The 7,864-nt window shown below is 38.2% G+C and overlaps 1 pseudogene; it reads left to right on the forward strand.

Annotated features, from left to right (window-relative positions):
- Positions 1–2,882: 2,882 nt before the first annotated feature.
- On the forward strand, positions 2,883–2,955 carry LOC134566241 (small nucleolar RNA U3; annotated as a pseudogene).
- The last annotated feature ends 4,909 nt before the right edge of the window (positions 2,956–7,864 follow it).

Consider the following 7,864-nt stretch of genomic DNA (forward strand, 5'->3'; position numbering starts at 1 on the left):
ACTAGCATAGCGTTGTTGTAGATTCTGGACGACATTAATCAATTTAACATAAATTGGTCACAAACCACCCCTCTGAATCTTTGAGTTGGCAAATCTCAGTACCACAAGATCTCTTTGACAACTCAGAAGTATGAAGAAATGAAAGTTCTGACACAAGAAAAATGAAGAAGCCCTTGGTAGAGCCTGGAGGTATTCTCTACCACTTTGTATATTGATTAAACTCTTTATAATTTTCATATATAACTGGTTCAATTTGATTCCCTTCATCTTAAAGTACAATTACAGTAGAAATTGCATCCACCAGAGGATAGATTGGGTTACGTTTCTCTATTCCTTTGATCTATGTACTATATGTAGAAAAAATTGATATTTTTTATCTTTTTGTATGTTTTTGATTTATATTCTAGGAGCCCATATCATACTCATGTTGTAACTATAATCAAGGTTAAAACGGAATACTGAATCCCTTGTGAATTCTGACATGGGAATGACGAGCCTCTCATTATTTGATGTGGTCCCCCACTTTTTTATTATTTTTAAATAAAACATCTAGAAGTTTTTATATGCTCAGAACCCCAGGCTGATAAACCTGATTGGGCTTCTTTTTTGCTTTTATGGCAAGATTTTCAGAGAAGAGTCCACATTCCTGTTCGTTGACACTTCTTAAAAGGTTACTGATAGATTTTCAGGTCAGATCCCTTAACAGATAACCAATAAAAAAAGATATAATTATGCACAAATAACATAAAAATTACATTTAGAATATATATATATATATACTGAAACAGCTGTCCATAAGTAGTTCACTGGCTTTGCTCCTCTTCCTGAGTTGTGTTTCAAAGCTGTTATATACAGCAGACACATACTCCAAGAAATCCATGTATAAAGTGGAATTGAGGTAAAAATATGGTTCTTTGTTGAGCTCATTTGCATATGTTTACGTTTAGGTGAGATTTCTGTAGGAAAAGCAAATCTTATGGCTTGACTGGTGTGGGTATTTGTGTTTTGCAAAGTATTAACTATCCACTTACTTCAGGGGGAAGAGATTTTCATACACACTTTTTTTCCCCACCACAACTCTGTTGGTGTATATATATATACCCTCCTTCAATTCTATGGTTTTACATATCAGGGCAAACTAATAATCATCTGTTCATTAGCAGGTCTTAAAATTAGGTAAATACAACCTCAGATGAACAACAATACATGACATATTACACAGTGTCATGAAAAGAACTTTCCCACGCTGTGTAAAATGACACAGAGCACTGTGATTGGTGGGCTTGGAATCTAACCAATCAGAGTGCTCTGTGTCATTTTACACAGCGTGGGAAAGTTCTTTGGAATTTTCCCACGCTGTGTAAAATGACAAAGAGCACTCTGATTGGTGGGCTTGGAATCTAACCAATCAGAGTGCTCTGTGTCATTTTACACAGCGTGGGAAAGTTCTTTATTTTTATGGCCCCCAACCACTGCGTAGGGGTGGGGGCCAGGGGGGAGGACAGTAGGTCCCCCCCTCATTATTTTTATGGCCCCCACCCACCACGCAGGGGTAAGGGCTGGGGGGAGGACAGTAGGTCCCCCCCTCATTATTTTTATGGCCCACATCCACCGCACAGGGGTGGGGGAGGACAGTAGGTCCCCCCCATTGTGATTTATGGCCCCCACCCACCGCGCAGGGGTGGGGGCCGGGCGGGGGGACAGTAGATCCCCCCTCATTATTTTTATGGCCCCCACCCACCGCGCAGGGGTGGGGACGGGGGGGAGGACAGTAGGTCCCCCCCAGTGTGTATCAGGGTCCCTGAGGACAGGTGTCAATCCATATCTGCCAAGTGACGCTATGTAGGGGGAACAGTCCCTATTCTGCTCTGTGTCAGTGTGTATCAGGGATCCTTAGGATAGGTGTCAATCCATATCTGCCAAGTGACCCTATGTAGGGGGAACAGTCCCTATTCTGCTCTGTGTCAGTGTGTATCAGGGATCCTTAGGATAGGTGTCAATCCATATCTGCCATGTGACCCTATGTAGGGGGAACAGTCCCTATTCTGCTCTGTGTCAGTGTGTATCAGGGATCCTTAGGATAGGTGTCAATCCATATCTGCCAAGTGACCCTATGTAGGGGGAACAGTCCCTATTCTGCTCTGTGTCAGTGTGTTTCAGGGATCCTTAGGATAGGTGTCAATCCATATCTGCCAAGTGACCCTATGAAGGGGGAACAGTCCCTATTCTGCTCTGTGTCAGTGTGTATCAGGGATTCTTAGGATAGGTGTCAATCCATATCTGCCAAGTGACCCTATGTAGGAGGAACAGTACCTATTCTGCTCTGTGTCAGTGTCTGGGGGGAGTATCTGCAGTAATACAGAGTGTCTGGGGGGAATATCTGCAGTAACACAGGGTGTCTGAAGGGAGTATCTGCAGTAACACAGGGTGTCTGGAGGGAGTATCTGCAGTAACACAGAGTGTCTGGAGGGAGTATCTGCAGTAATACAGAGTATCTGGGGGGAGTATCTGCTGTAACACAAAGTGTCTGGAGGGAGTATCTGCAGTAACACAGAGTGTATGGGGGGAGTATCTGCAGTAATACAGAGTGTCTTGGGGGAGTATCTGCTTGTAACATTTATATGCACTGAAAAAAAAAATTGAAAAAAAAAAAAATGAATGCAGCTTCCGAATGAATATTAAATAGATGCTGTCCAGGAGGTGGGAGGGTCTGGAAGGGAGGGTCTGCTGCTGATTGGCTGGAATGTGTCTGCTGAATGTGAGGTACAGGGTCAAAGTTTACTCAATGAAGACGAATAGGGGGCGGACCGAACATCGCATATGTTCGCCCGCCGCCGCGAGCGCGAACACGCTATGTTCGCCAGGAACTATAGTTCTATAGGAAGACTATACTTTCAGGGATCATTTCTATAGTTTGTAACTGGTGAAATGTGCTCTAAAGTGTCCAAACTCAGTTATCCCCCCCCCCCTCTCAAAATATTGTAAAGCGCTACGAAATCTGTTGGCGCTATATAAATGTCAATAATAATAATAATAATAACTATTCTCCGGCGAACCGTCCGGGACATCACTATTGTCTACTTTGGCAAATGGTATGCCAAAATGGGGGTAATTTTATTCCTGGGCTGTCATACTGCCTCAAAGGCAATATAGACCCTAAAAACAATCTGGCAAATGTGTAAAAACTGAAATGGGCAAGATCTTTATTTGACCATGTAACTTTCCAAAACACCGGTACATGGAGGGCATAATTGTACTCATGAGATATCACAGCATATGCATATGAGTGTTTTATTGCAGCTAAAACTCACAGTATTATTGTGTTTTACTGTTAAAATACCATGCACAATTTCTTAATTTCTCACACTTTTGTGTTCCATAGATCAATATTTTATGTGAAATAAAAGCCCTGTTTCTCCTGAACAAAAAATATACTAATTAATAAGTGTGGGTGCACGTGCATTTTATATGAAAGAAGTAAAGTATGGTTAAACAGACACAAAGCTTAAATTCTATATTTTGTTTTGGTTCAGGACTTGGACAATTGCCTCCATCCTTAAGGGGTTTATAAAGTGGTTTTGGTGTTCCGGGGTAGGCAACCTTCTGCACTCCAGATGTTTTGGACTACATAGTCCATGATGCTTTCCTAGTATTATGGCTGTAAGAACATTATAGGTGATGTAGTCCACAACATCTGGAGTGCCGAAGGTTGCCTACCTCTGGTATAGATCATGCTCCAACAGTCTCACTGTTCAATTGTCAGCCATTTAGGAGTTAAATCAGTTTTTTTTAATGCAGCCCTGTCTGAACCTCCCTGTCTGTGACTTTCAAATAGCGCACAATTCAACAAACTAAATTGCAGCTAAATTGGAACTAAATTTATAGAACATAATGCTCCATAGCTTAAAAGGAGTGTTTGATTCAACTGAATTTCACGATAATTGCTTACCAACTAAAAAAGGATTTAGTGTTATACACAAATAATTCAGTTCTGACAAACTCACAGCCAAAAGTATCAAATATAAATAAATAAGAGAGCATATAAGACCTATGGAATAGTTAGAAGCAGTATTATAAAAAATAGAGTACAAAGTAATTTTGATAAAGCTTGTCACTTTTGTACCTAGGGAAGTTATATCTCTGGTGAAGATTAAATTGGCTTAACCTTTGTGTTCTGGACAGACCATGTGGATGGGACCACGCTCAAAATAACAATGATAAATGTTGTCGTCCCCCCTCCCCCCAATGATATTATTTAGATCTCCTGAGATCTCCTCGAAACAGAGGGCAAATTATAATATTTGAGATCTTTTTGGATGTCTGTATGCCACCTATGTCATATTCCTGACACACAGTTTTTCTTCTGCCACTATACTCTTCAAAGTCCTTCACTGGATTCCCATTTTATTAAAATAAATAAAATAAACGATAAAATAAAAGCCATTTTCACTGTTTCTTCTTGTCCTTTTATTAAATAGCCACTACTTAGGACATCTTCCCATCTTGTCAAATACGCCTAACTTCTCATCAGAGTCACCTTTCTTGGGGACAAGACTAGCCCAGTGAAGTCTCACATAAAAGGATCTCACCACCACATGGTTTTGAGTCTCTTCATTCCTAATAACTTCAAATTAAACTTCAAAATGTATCTCTTTAAAGAGTTAAACAAATCATCCCATTAGACTCAACTCTTATAGTTCCAAGAATGGGGATAATTTTGCAAATCTGAGGTTAACCTATGGTATTCTTTTATAAACCATTATCTGTTGTGCATGACATCTTCCATTTTCCCTTTAGTATTCTATATTGAAGTTTAGTTATCATAATTACCATGTAATGTGCCACAGAAAGACAGACAGACAGACAGACAGACAGATTATAATAAATAATACTTTATTAGGCACACATTATTAATTAAAATGTTGATGATAGATTAAGAATAATTAAAAGCCAAAAGCAAAACAAATACTTTATCAGTTTGCTGTGTGTTCAAAAAAAAGATTCAGCATTTTCTAATATTTGTGTTTATGTCTACATGACTGACGTGTTTTTATTTCTCAATACTATGTTTTGGAAAGCAAACGGAATGCTCCCGTACTGGTATTTTTCAAAGACTCCTTTATAAGTTGTATTTTCACAGCTTGCACAAACTATGTTTTTTTAAACTTGTCAACAGAGTAATACAGACGGATACTTGTAATGTGTTGTCAAAAATAGCACTTAGCTGAATTGAAGAATCTTTCTGTGGGATCACAATATACGTTCTAACATTTTATATTTTATTGAATTCTGCAGTGAATCAGAGCAGAGATTAAAAGCCTTAGCTGTAAACATTAGTTTGTATGGAGGGCTGTGCTTTCGGATGCATGTAAGGAATTTCTAGCTAAACAAAATGCCCATTCATATTAGAATAATGCATGACTGTTTCTGTGCAACTCATTCGAAAATAAAATTATAGACCTAAATAAAAAAAAAATTGTTATGTAATAATGGAAACTTTCATGCATATTAAGCTGTGGGACACGTTTCTGGAGTTCTTGGATGACTTTGTCTTTGACCGAAAAATATATTTTATTATTAAAACCCTCCTAATGAAAACGAATACAGCTCCATATTTAACAGCGAAAACAGTTGCCTGAAAAAAAAATGAAATAGCTATCAAAATATTTTTTTAACCACGTAAATGTGATAAAAATGGAAGGAAAGCAGAATAATTACTTTTACTTTTTCTTTAACTGAAGAATAATAGTACTACTAGTTACTTAGAGGTATAATTAAGCATCAGTAGTGGTAATATCACTGGGAATAATGAGATTTGTAGTTCAAGAGCATTTGGAGAAGCTAGGCCTCTTTCTTACAATAAATGCATTAACCCTACAACTACCAAATGATTAGCTGAAAATCAGCCATGTGAAAGCCAGGCTTTTTTTGATTCTGGAAAGTATTGTGCGATTCATTTTATTTTTATTGATTATTTTGCTTCAGATTGCATAGATATCTCATTATTTAATGGAAACGTAACCTATAATTTTGTCTATTCTTGTTCGTGGATAATAGACTTTGAAGACTCTACTCTCTCCTCCAGCTCTGCTTCACTCCCACCTTATTTGATTGCTACTTCCTGTCCTATTGTGTTTTACACCCCACCTCCTATAGAATGTAAGCTTGTTTGAGCAGGGTCCTCTTCAACCTATCGTTCCTATAAGTTTTCTTGTAATTGTCCTATTTATAGTTACAACCCCCCTCTCAAAATATTGTAAAGCGCTACGTAATCTGTTGGCGCTATATAAATGGCAATAATAATAATAATAATAATAAAGACAGGGTCAACATAGCTTGAAGATTTTAGTTGAAACTATCTTGCTAGACAGAGGCATAGGCAGAAGGCTAAAGAAAGCGTATTTCCTAGATTGCCAGGGTTTTTCACTAAGTGAGTTCAAAGGGAATTTCTAATTTTACACCAAAACAGAGATTTGAACTGGAAGCATTTTTTCCAATGTAGCTATTTTTTCCTTAAATTTGAAATTTACTTTAAATTAATTTGGTATTCTAACAATTCTCCTTTTAGTAAATGGCCCTGTTAGACATAAGATGAAGGTAACAGAGAAGGCAGACTTCTTGGACAGAGGCAGAAGGTGCGGGAGGGCAAAAATATATTTTATATAGAAATAAGTTGAATGTGCTACAGACGATAGACTTCCTAAACATGGACATAGGAACTTAGAACGTGCTTTGTAGACTTTGAAAGATAGGCACTCGCTGTATCAGGGAAAATGTAATCAAGCTAAGTGATTCTGCTGTGGACAACACGCATTTAATTTAGATTAATGAGTTTTAAAGTAAAATATGCACGTAAATCATCCATTACAGCAAATACATTTTGAGAATAAGTTAGTAATATTAACAGACTGGCATCCAAAACATTTACTGATCACACCACACCACTTGGACAAAAGATTTACAGCCAATGTCTTCTTCAAAGATCTATAGAGACAAATATCACACGGATGGTTTGTTTATACAAAGCTGGGCTGTGACTAAAAGGTGCTACAGGAGGGATAAATGTAATTAGTGGTAAACTTAATCTATCTTCACACACATTGAGCATGTGGGAGAGCAGGAAGTTGCTCAGGCCACAAGGGAGGCCATTGCAGGTGTCCTGGTATAATGTTATATTAATAAGCAAATACGTGTATATATAGTTAGACAAAGGGTAGAGATGGATTTTGATGAGGATACTCTGTAATATTTTACTTAAAAAAATTGATACACGCTTGGATGCAAAATGGAGTGAAATTACAGAGGGGGCAGATATAAGAAGATTGTTTAGGGTCGCCATAGGTGAGGGGGGAAAGACATAATTAATTACTTTAGGTAGGTTGCTTGGGGGAGGTAGAGTACTCATTGAGAAAAGGGTGGAAGGCCAGTAGAGTGAAAAGGGAAAGTGATAACTTTGAGGCTGTGAAGGATATAGTGAGCAACAAAATACTCTGTTAATTGTTAAGCCAGGGTTGGCGATTGGGACGAACAGATCATAGTTGTACGTGTACATAAAGAGAAGAGGAAAGGGCTGCATTCCACATACAAGCAGTATGATGAAGCGAAGTGCAAGTGTATAGTACCAAATTCTTCATTTATTTTCCTAATTGCTCAGTCGGTGCGGGTGCTGATGTTTTTAGCCTTATCAGTAAGGTAGGGATACTTGATACTTATAATAAGGTCCTTTAGAATCCTCTTCTTAATTTTAAGTCAACTTCTGTTCCTAATACCAGTGGGAAAAAGGTGTGCCACCTTCAGATATTGTGGAGAGCAGTATCTTCTATAAATCCATGTAGTCTAGTTAATTTTTAGAGGCACTGCACTG

Source organism: Pelobates fuscus, chromosome 6, assembly GCF_036172605.1.
Source record: "Pelobates fuscus isolate aPelFus1 chromosome 6, aPelFus1.pri, whole genome shotgun sequence".
NCBI lineage: Eukaryota > Metazoa > Chordata > Amphibia > Anura > Pelobatidae > Pelobates > Pelobates fuscus.